Here is a 12,187-nt window from a genome sequence, read left to right as displayed (position 1 = left end):
TCACTCATATGCTCAAAGTATTTTTTCCTAAAAAGTAAGCTCAGAGACATAAGGAGCAAGTTGCAGTCGGCCTGAGCCATGCTCCTTCAACTACACCAATGCTTCTCCGAGCAGTCCCATGTTCCTCCCAAGGATCTTCTAAGGCAGACTGGATTGCTGGTTTGGCTTCAGCACCCGTGAGGAACATCCAAATCTTGTCCTATGAGTGCAGCATCTCATCCCACAACAAGCCATTTCCATTAACCAAGCCTGAGTTCCACTAACAACATTGCCCTACTGAAATTTTAATTAAAAAAAAAAAAGCTAAAAGGTGCCTAGGAATAATCCCAGCCTATTCTGCTGAGCTGCATTTTCTCTCCACCCTCGCAGCATCACAAACTCCTTTAACCGTGCTGTTTGCTCTGCCCCCTCAGCCGGACCTCGAGGTGCGCCTTTCACAGCCCCTCACCCCTGACCCACTGCTTTTGGCACCCGTTCCTCATCCTCTTCCTCTCTCTCTCTCTCTTTTCTGGCTTGTTCCCACCAGCCCATAAACCCAGTCTTTGTCTTCTCCTCCGAGCAGCACTGATCCCCATGCCCTCTCCCCACCCCTACTCCCTCCAGTCACCCAGGGCTATTAACTGCACCATGGTATTCAAACACTGTAAAGTTTAGGAACATAAAAAAGCCCCAGAAGGGAAGAAAAAATAGCCATTGCGTGTGTGCCAAGTGCTTTTATTTAAAACACAGCTTACACCTGAACCCAGACACCCGCGACTGCAGACGCAGCCCTCCTCCCCTCGCCTGGCTGCCGGCCACACGCCACGGCTATGTCTGCTTTCCTCCTGCCCTCCCCTGCACCTCCCCGAGGTGCCTGCTCTTCACCTTCTCCTTCACCCACGGCCCAGCTCGTCCCTGGCGGCCTCTGTCTCACAGCTTGCACCAGCCATGGCCATTCCCGGCCTCATTCCTCCAGCTGCCACGTGCCTGCACGGCCCCGACTCTGAGAAGGCCTCCGGGAAGCACCCCAGCGCAGGCGTTGGGCAATGAGACAGTGACAGCAGCGGCCACAAACCCTTTCGTCAGATTCCTGCCTTGTTACCACATCGAAACGGCAGCTCCGGCATTACCGCAGGCATGCCAGACCCAGGACACATTTCCAGCACAGAAGTAACGTGGTGCCGGAGGGGCTCACCTAGGGGCACGGCAGACCCTCGTCAAATGGGGCCATGGCAAATGGAGCCGAACCACTGAAGAGACATGCTGCGACTTGAAATGAAGCACCACAGGCCTGGAGGAGAAGGTATGCGATGCATCGTGATCACTGACATGCAGGAGACCAGACTGGATCAGGGTCTTTGGCTTTAGTTTCTGTTCTGCAAGCGATTCTCTGGTGCAACAGCAGCCCTTGCAGAAACGCCTCCGGGCTGAACAAGCTTGTCTATGCTCTCAGCAACATGAACTTGCTTTCACAGGTAACTCCAGCTGATCCCCTCTCAAAGAGGATTCCCAAGGATTCCTGGACAAAGAGCTGCAGGTGCACATGATCATCACCAGGTGCAGATGACCACCACCACTGATCTGTCCTCAAGTTCCTATGAATCTACATATCACATAGATCAAAGAGGGCAACTTCTGCAGCAAATACTGTTTCCATTTCTAGCTTTGCCTTCAAATCAGCCTCTCTGATACTACTGCTTCTTTTTTATTACTGCTCCTTTGGTCTCCTGGTTCTGTCCATGGCCCTGGCCTTCTACTACACTGTTGGCTACATTGCCAATATTATTTTCCTGTGACCACCCAGCCCTTCTCTTCCTTCAAACTCACTCTTTGCATCCATTTCTCCAAAGACACCTTTCAGTTCATGCTATTACTTCCTCTATGATAGAGATGTGAGATCTGAGTTTGCACAAGACTAAGCACATCACTTTCAGACCCATGCGGCAAAAATATCCTCTCAGAACACTCGCAAAAGCAAACGACAGCAATACGCATGATGTTCCTGCATCAGACTACTGTTTATACACACATACACAAAAAAATGCTTGTAAATGCTTTTTGAAAGGGGGGTGGGACCAGAGAGCTCTTCTAACCTACACAATTCTACAATTGTGTCATCTTTTGCAAACAAAATAACGAAGACTAGACCTGGAAACAGCACTGCTCACTTGACAGCATACAGCAGAGCATGCAGCTCTGCTGTAGTGCCATAGTGTGACCTTTGCTATGACATTTCACTTCTCAAAAAATCACCATTCATTCCCATTAAAGCAGATATGACATCAGAGGTCTTCTTTTGCAACACACCTAGTAATCTGCCGAGGAGAACTGTGATGTAAGTAAGTAGATAACTATGACTATGCTTAGGACTGAGAAACAACTATGGTACAATGTATAATTATTGTATCACCAGAAAAAGCTTGTAAATATAAACCAATAGTAAAAGTCCTCAACACTCAGAAAATATTTTATACTTTTCCCTTTCCTCAGTCTTCTTTGATAGGGTAAGGAAGGCTGACTTACGTAAACATGCTATTTACATGAGGCATTTTTGACAGCCATTAGGTCTCCTGAAGAGACCGGGGCTGGCCATGGCCAGGGGTGCACAAACTGGAGACGGGCACGTGGGCTGGAGGCTGAGCCCCTCGGCCCCATCCCAGCACAGACCCGCAGGAGCAGAAGGACCGACTGCGGCTACTGGATCCACCAGCATCATGGCAACACCAAGTGTCACGGCTGCCTCTTCGGTGCTGGGAAGACAGAGGCATCATTAACAAATAGATCCTGTAAACTAAATTCGAGACCCCCCTCTTGGCATCAGCTGAGGTATAGATAAGGACAGGGAGCTCTGAAGTTCGCTTTCCTGTAGAAAGCAAATTTTACCGTGGTAGAGAATGGCAGGCTCTGTCCTGTTTCAGGCATCTGTGCCTTCCACCGGCATTTTCCAAGGGGATAATTTTGCCCCTAGAGAGTGGGGAGTTAGTCAGTTAGCACCAATAAGAGAGATGTTTAGTTTGATAATGCAACTGTCAGTGGGATTTTGAAATGTCACTCCCACACCTAGCAGATGCAGTTGGCTCATTTCTCGTTTTAGAAAAATGTACTGAAGTTCCTTTTGTAATTGATGCAAAATGTTTCACAAGGCTGGAGCTTTATTTTGGAAAAAAAAAAAAAGCTCTCATTCCCTTTCAATTGAAAGGCATTTTAATTAATTATCTTGAACATAATAAAACTGTTCTATCCTTTTTAAAGACACTTTTGCAAGGACAAGCTATCTCCCTAAGTAAAACACATATGGCCCTGAGCTGAACTAAAAATGCCCAAAACCAACATAGAAGAGCAAGCTGATGGTTCAAGAAGGTGGATCCTCCACCTACCATCATTCTTGGCCCTGACTTTGCCAAAGCTTACATCTGTGAATAACTCTGGAAGGATGACCAAGAAAAATGTTTGTATACTGGGAGCTTGAAAATGTAACTTGTTTTTAAACAAGCATGTAAGACAAATCACAACTGGGATGACAGTATACAAAACAATGAGAGGAGACACCAAAAACCTGTGGGAGAAATATGACATGAGTTCCAATTAGTTTTACTGCCTTATCTTACAAGTAAGCTCACCTAATAATTTGAGTACCAAAACTAATCTATTAGATGAGCTTTTTTATAGTATCAGTTTTCAATCCATATGAAAATTGTCCCAAAAAGCCTTAAACACCACAAACCCGCCTGCACTCTTCACATCCTCTTTACCACTTCAAACTTCTCCTCTTTGGACAAATGCAACTGGGAAGATGAGGAAAGCCCTACAAAACAGCCCCAAATTTATGATATCTTGAATCCAGGATATAGAAAAATGTGGATGTGGAAAGTGAATTTATTCCTGAATTATCATTTCACTCGGAAATAAATCTTTGATTTTTATCTTGTGGCGACTAAATCTCCTCTCCCTGCAAGTCCCGACATTGAATTTCATGGAAATTGGACCACGCTGGTAGGAAAACTGCCGTGACATTTTCTAAGGGCCCAGATCTATATACCCAAATGCTGATCTTTAACTCATAATCTGAACATATTGGATTATTTTCTTAAGGTTGGAAAAACACTGTTTACCCTCTGTTCCATCATGCAAGGTTTAAAAATGAACTCAATTGGTTTTGCTATTTGTCCTAAAGTTAAGGCAACAACCACTTTATCATCAGCAATAAATTCAGCTTGTTCTTAAAACTCATCACAGTTCTCTAAATTGCTCTTCTGTTTTCACAGAAGGGTTGGTTGAATTTTCTTCTTTGAGGAAACTGGCTATATACAAATTTATCTGCCCATGAAAGGATTGCCAACATTTGGTAGAGAATGAAAGACAAGCATACTCTGGTACCAGCTTCTGTACAGTTGTTAATCCTCCATTACACAAACACTTGGCAGGCTTCCATTATAAAATTTATACAGTAAAATTAGCTCTCACAATTGCAATCAATTGCAATAATCAAGTGTAAGTAATTTTTTTTTTTTAAAAAAAAAAGAAGGTGAGCATGGAAAACAATGTTACAGCACTGCAGTGGTTCCTCTATTTATTTATAATTATGTCCAATACGGTCTTTCTATCCATCATTTGTAAGTCTGCAAGCACACAACCCATAGGCAGCATAAATTCTCATCAAGAAGCTTCCTCCAGTGGTGCCCCAGAATGTTTCCTTGTCATTTCGTTTTTGAAATGTCATTTCCCATCTTGGGGAAGGAGGCTGGGAGGGGACAGAGAAGGGACCCTACAAACTTTCCAGTGCAGAAGATGCCCACCTCTATCTCCTCACAGCCCAGCTTTAATCCAGCACCTCCTGGGCTGCTCCACGTAACGCATGCACGCACCTCCTGTTCCTGCGGAGGGGTGACCGTGGCACCACTGCCCTCTCTGCCCTTCTCGCCCAGGACCCATCCAGGTGGTGCTCAGGGAGGGGACAGTGCAGCTCTGCAGGACCCCTGAGGGACCACCAAGAGGGGTCTATGGATTCATCCCAGGGCTGAATCCCATCCCCAGCGCTGCCTGTCGAGCAGCAGAGCACAGCGGCTTTTTCCAAGAGGGACGGGTCCCCAAAGCAGCACCGGGCCTGCCTCTCACCATAACAACTTGCAGCACAGGGATATGCCCATCACCACTTTGAAAACACGAGCCTCATTTTCTCTCTACGGTATGGGGAGGTGTTAAGGGTTAAAAGCCATCTTACCAACCAACAACAAAGCACCAGGAACACTCCTCAAAAAGATTTTCAGGACTGTGGATGACTTTAAGAAATCTAAACAGTAACTTGGTTTATATGCCTTTTTTTAATCATCCTCTTTGATGCAGATGGTATATGCTGCGTATGGTATGGTGCCAGAGCAGAACTCAAAGTTACAGACAGCTTTGTACAGATTTTTCCCCCTTGAAATAACTCGTGAAACTAGTAATAAATGTTATATTGTTTGGAATGAAAAGCAGATAATGTATATAAACGTCTGGAAATGAAATACATATGGCAAGAATACACTAGAGAATACAGAATACTCTAGAGAATACACATAATTAAAAAATCCTCTCTGTGTAATTCAGTGTAAATATTACATCTGATTGTCTCTTCTCTCCCACATACATACAAGCAAATCAATGTCTGGCACCCCACTTTAATCTGAGCAGTTCTCCATCTTCTGTACTAACAATCTACGTAACTTCTGGCCCCCAGGAACCTACATCTTGCATGTCAACACACATTCAGACTGCATTACCTGCCACTGTTTTAATTAACTTTTGGGTTCAGGGTTGGGGTTTTGTTGTTTTTTGTTTTGTTTCGTATTTTTAAACAGGTCAAAGCTGTATTATAAAGGAATACAGATCAATTAATAAGCATATGGTATGAAAGGAACATTTTAGTTTTGCAGAGAGGAGTAAGGAAAGATTGCACGGTACAGCTTGATCAAATCAGAATCAAAGCACTCGTGTACTACACATTTGTCTCCCTCAATTCCTAACAGCAGATGCTCTTCTGACCCAGACCTATCACACTGAATAAAAAAAATGAGCATAAACTCATCATTCTTTATATCTTCTAAAAGCTATTTAACAGTGGTAACTGTGAAACGAATTAAGCTGGTTTGCACACAGAGACCCCACCAACGCAACTTTAGAATTTTCCAAGGATGTCACTTGGCTTCGGTCCAAGCCCATAATGTCACTTCTCACTGTCATCCTTTTGCACCATGAAATTCACATTCATAATTCATATCAGATAAAGCCAAAGAGGCCTCTCAGCAAAATGTCCAGAGAACCAGTTGACTCTTCGGTGAAGTCTACCATTAAAAAAAAAAAGCATATGGGCATGATCAAAAATGGATTTAGTATAGTACTCATTTATATGACCCTAAAAAGAAGCCAGTATTTAGCACATCTTGCCGTTATTTTATTTTTTCATTGAACACACCTGTTCTTCTCATTCAAGATGAAGGGTAAGCTGTTTAAAACAGCCATGTTACTTTGTGAGCTATTTACCTTAGCACACAAGCAAGCCCAGGCAAGAGAAACCACCCCTCCAAAACACGGCTGCTCCCCAGAGACAGGGGAGGGGGAAATCTGTGGAGTAAATACGCTCTGTGACTGCAAAACAAGCCTCACACTCAAGCGTTTCAGCACCATGTATTCCCTGATTGCTTTTCCTCCCTGCTCTCTGAAATGCACGCTGCAATTGGTTGTACCATTAAACTCATCAATTCAGCTTTTTTGCTCACAGACGGAGCTGCATGGACTGAACCTGGAGATTCAAGCTGTTGTGCCCCTCCAGCCAAAGCAGCAGGTGACTGTCAAAAAATATACCAGAAAACAAGAGGTAGAAATTTTTTTAATATATGAAAAGCCTTTCAGTTGAGGGATGGATGTTTCTTTTCAAAGGAGAAGAGAAATCCCAGAAGACCCATCCATCCCATGGCCATTCAACTGGGAGGATCAGACGTGTCTTGGGAAGAGCAGGAACCTGAACCTGGGCTCCCACTTTCCAGCCGAGCCTTCCGATCACTGCCAAGGCGATGCTCCTTATTCAAGTCCAGAGCAGCTTCTTTAGTCCTTCTCTAATTCAGATCCAGTTTTAAACCCAAGCATAGTGAGAACATTTCTGGTTTCTTCAAGTTTTATAGGAGAGCATTTACATTTTCAATGCAACTTCAATTAAAGTTATGCATAAAATGCAGGGGTGACGTCAAGTTATTTAAAATTCCTCATTTTGAGTTTGCATTAAGAGGAAAAACATCTAGGGAAAGATTTTTCTAAAAAATATATGAGCCATAAGGGACAGCTTTAAATATAGCAAAAAAGGAGATGGCTAGAGGAAAGGATCTGAAGGAGAACTGAAGCAGATAATCAGAAAAGGGGAATATAACAACACGCCAGAATACCCTCCAAAAGCAATGAAAAGATAATCATTGCAAAAAGCACTGCCACAGCAGAAGATGATGGGCAGCTGAACACATCTCTCTAAATTCTCATGCTCCTGCAGTGCTACAGAAATGCAATGGTAACTCAAATACTGGAAATTTCTTAGATTGGAGAGACAGGGAAAAGAAAATAGCCACACTCTGAAAGTTTCTTAAAAAATTTCCTGCATCAACTACCACAAAAAACCAAATAGCAGCAGAGCCTTATATACCCATGGTTCCCAGCAGGGAAAGATCTCATTAACCAGCTATCCCACTCCTCAGCCTAGGAAGCTGCTGCCAAGCTGCTCCAGGTACCAGGGTCCAAAGGCCCAAGAGCAGCCACTTAAGTTGATAACTTCAAACCTGGCATGGCCAACCCAGGCACTACACGTCTTTCAAGATCAGGTGCTCACTGAGCAGATGGACTGTTCAGATAACAAGCTGTAAACAAAATCATACACATGGATACACAGAAGAAATACCTTGGCTTCAAAGGCATTTTTCTTCAGCACGTAAACATTGCAGGAATTTCTCTCATGTCTCAAATAGCATTTACTCTGTGCACAAAGTCAAGTCCACTCACCGCACAGTTTATTTTTGTCCGACCATTAGAAACAAAACAACAGCCTTTAACCTCTCCGAGAGACTGCAGTACAACATCCTGAGGTTCAGAGATGTTCTACAACGATGGAATAAGCTATTTTTGGAAATTTATCTGGTTGCTAGGGCAAATTCTTGTAACGATATGCACCATCCGCCAAGCAGAATCTGGCTTGCCAGTCAGGAGAGGAGGAAAAATTAAGATGAGAGATGACTAACCAGGGTAACGTGCGAAACCAAGTGAAATGCCATGCTATACAGAAACATGGTTAGGGCTTCCATCAAGCTGGACTCCTACATGAAACACGTCTGGTTGTTTTGAGCCAGCGGAGCCTAGATCACAGGCTTGAAAGAAATTTCAAAAGGTTGTACAAGGCATCCTGCTGCCCTCGAGGCAGAATTAACTATATCTAAACAGTACCTTATGCAGGGTGTACCACTGCTGAATCACAAGCGTTTGTTCACACGACTCTCTTGTATCAATATTATTTGTCTTTTACACAAGGGAGTAAATTAGGCAGACAGAAACGAAGCAGTTAGCCCTCAATTGCACACTAAGTCTACTGCAAAATTAGGAAATCATTCCAGATGCTCAAAACCCCACAAATAACTGATGGAACAGTTTTCTAGGTGCTGTACACATGGATATCTTCTCATTTTCAAAATTACTGGAGCCTCAGTTCACATTAACCTGTTACACAACTGGATAGTCTTGTGTATTTTATAAAAGACCACAACAGTTTTCTAACCAAATTCTAAGCTTTCAGCTCAATAAATGTCTTTTGAAAGTTAACAGGGCAAAGATGGTAAAGAAAGGACAAAGGGAGGAGGGAAGAAGGTTATAAACTATTTTCCATTCTCTCCACGAACAGTGAAGAATGGAAACTTGCATGCTAATGCTCAAAAACACCAGCTCTGGATGACACAAACTGGAAAAGACTGTATAATTTATACCTTACTGCCATATCTTCTGGTCGGCTTTGCACTGAAACTGAGATCTTAAGAAAGTGTGCAGATCAAGTTTAGGAAACCGCCATACTCTTTTTGGCGGCTGAGTGCTTTGCATGTCAGAAGAAAGCTTGCGTAATTAAAATAGTATCTCCCTTAGAATAGAGAACAGAGAATATTTAATTAGGCTTCAAATTGTTGAGGAGAGGCTTGTATAATAATCTCACTTAGGCCTCATAGTCAAATGAAAAGTGCCTTCCAGGACTTAGTCGAACTTAAGCATCCCTCACTGGTAACAGAGAGTACTCCCAACACAGCCAGGCACTGAAAGTGAATTAGCATGCTCTTTTCCTCCATTTTGACTTCTGAAATAAAAAGGTTCAAATCTATGAGAGATCTAAACACCACAGAGACCATGAATTAAGTGAAATTCATAGAGCCACCAGGCTTAAAGATTACTGCTGTAATCTGTAGGAGTGATGCCAAGAGCCAAACGACCAACGAGCCTGAAGCAGAAACTTCTGCCACGGGCGACTGACGGACATCCAGCTGGACAGACACTTCCACCACACTCCTGGGCACGTTTCTGGTCAGCAGGACTTGCAACTCTCTTTGGTGGAACAACCACAAACCAGGCAACATGCGAGACACCAGTTCGTTGTTCTGTGCCAACACAGTGACCAGCTCCCTGCCTTTGTGAAAGAGCAGTTTTCAGATGAAGGTCCAGGTCCATCTGACTTGGTTGCCTTTGGGCTGCAGATTCCTCACATACGCATGTGTGACACAGGGACCCCCTGCAAGTATCATCTCTGCCCATGGGGTGGCATGGCCCTGGCAGAAGGTGTAGACATGGGGCTCCAAGGGACAGGCCAGCACACCAAACCGGGCAGCAAGACCTCCACATTTCTACTAAACACACAGAGCTTCAGTGCTGTTCAGAGCTGAAGCCCCAGCCCTCCTTTTCCTCCTGTACTCTGGAAACAAAACAACTCCTAATTCAATGAAGCATTTGGGCAACCAAAAATAAGTACCTAGCTGAACTATTCAGAGCTTCAACTGCAGCTGCCTTAAAAATCTTAACCATAGCACCAAACAGGGTTTTGTGCTCTGCCAGCTGCCTCCCAAAGACCTCTTCAAATGGGACTGTTTCAAAAGCGGGATTTCCCTGGCCAGTCACAAAAACCTGGCAGTTCTCCATATCCACAGTGTGTTCTGCTGTGCGAGCTCCAGCCGAGTCGCCTGCGCTACTTGGAGGCAAAGCAGAAAGGTGCTCCTGAGCTTCTGCAGCGATCCAGAGATGCTACTTGGGCCCTGTAAGGATGATACTATGCACATGAGTATACACATGCAGCAATTTATGAAACAGTCTTGTTCATTTTAGGTAATGTTAAAGAGGCTAATACTTCTAAATAACTCAATTTTGAAAAATGGAGCTTAAATGCCATTGGAACCTAAGATCATGAAGACAAAAACACATGTGCACATGCTCCTAAGAAACCAAACAGCTTTTCAAAACAGTATTTCTCTGACATGCTCCTAAAGCAAGCTTTTTTTACTTAAACTATCATCAACTGAAGGGCAGAAAAAAGACTTCAAGAAATTTGTCAGTAAGTATTCCATTCTACACAAGTAAAAACATTTGAACAAAGTAATCTAGTAACTTCCTAAGCTGATAAAATGCCATTATACAAAATATAAATTATAATATATATGTATGTGTGATATTTGCATATGAACAGAGACATGTATTACAATGCACAACTCCTTACAAACAACTTCAGGAGAGAGCTTGGTCTTAAGATGACCTGCCTCAGGGAAGCAGTACAGAGAAGGCCAAAGGGGAAGTGAAATCCTTAGCAGTCAAGAGACCCATCCTATTGACAAAGATGAGATAGGGAATGAGATGACCCAACTTTTATTTCCTGCAGCGCCGCTTCCTTCTGGGAAGCCCTGCTATGTCTTTCCAAGCCGCTGCCGCTCCTGATCTGTGGAAGGGGCTGACTCACGTGTGTGAGAGAGCATTCACCTGCACTAAGGTGCTCAGCTCCCTCCAAAGGGCCCTGCAGACAGATAAGCTGGCTTCCCTGCTTCCCGCTGAAGGCAATATAGGTTACTATCTATTGGGATGGAGTCTGGCTGTAGCTTTACTAGACTGCAGAAATGGTTAAAATTTTCCTAGAGCAGCAGGGATCTTGTAGGGGGATACAAAATGCACAGCTGCACAAATGTAAGGTTAGGGAAGGAGGATGTAAGGTACCAGGAGGTCTGAAATATTTTCAGTGAGATACATACATAGGCTCACCCAGCCTCCAGAAAAGTACTCCGATTTTAAAAGGCGCTTTAATCTACCGTAGATCTATATAAACAAAGATCATAGAAACGATTGTATATAGCAGCCTGGGAAAGAGGAATACTGGTATCATCTTTCATTTTGTAGCTTTATGCTGGAGAGGAGGGAGGAGAAGAGGGAAGTAAAGTAACCACGCTCACCATCACAGCTTGACATGAACAGGCCCGTTTCTTTTGTTACTTTGGGTCATCAGGATAATTAAATCCTTTATAATAGCTACCGATCCGCGTCAGACAGTGCGTGTAACTCTGAGCCAACTTCTGTAAGTTGCACAAAAGACGAGCTACGTGTTGCAAAATAGCCTCTGCACCTTGCACAGCACTTTCAGGACAGATTCCAGCACCGCTCCTTCAGCAGCGCCATGCCATGCCGACCGGCCAGACCGACAGACGGCCTCAGACCACCCTGGGGAGGTCCAGTGCCATTTGGGGAGCAAGGTAGTACCCTAGTGTCCGAGGTACAGCCTGACATGCCACCCGGGGGACCCCACGCTTCGACCGTGGCTCAGACGCCACACGTGTTTTTGGAAGCACAGTGGAGTTGATGGAAAGGTCAGTCTGAGTCGCTGCACTTCTGTTTCCACCCCTCCTCCCACAACTGCAGAGTTTCTAAATTAATCTGGTCTTTAAGCTTGTCGGCTTTTATTGCTGTTTCTTATAGAAAAGCCTAGCTTTCATGCTACAAACTACAGGACTGAAATCCCCAGACAAGTTTAGTAAGTGCTTTTTGCAATTTGGCTTTGCCCTTATTCATCCAAGTGTACTCCCTTAAGTGTGTCCTAAAAATCTAAGATAGGAAAAGTGCTTAGTTTCTTCCTTATTTTCCCCTCCCCGCAACGTTTTAATCAAAACGCACCAGCCAGCTACATCCAGCA

Source organism: Caloenas nicobarica, chromosome 1 (genome assembly GCF_036013445.1).
Source record: "Caloenas nicobarica isolate bCalNic1 chromosome 1, bCalNic1.hap1, whole genome shotgun sequence".
NCBI classification, from domain to species: Eukaryota; Metazoa; Chordata; class Aves; order Columbiformes; family Columbidae; genus Caloenas; species Caloenas nicobarica.
The sequence above is the reverse complement of the archived record's forward strand: the minus strand, read 5'-3'. Positions refer to the sequence as shown.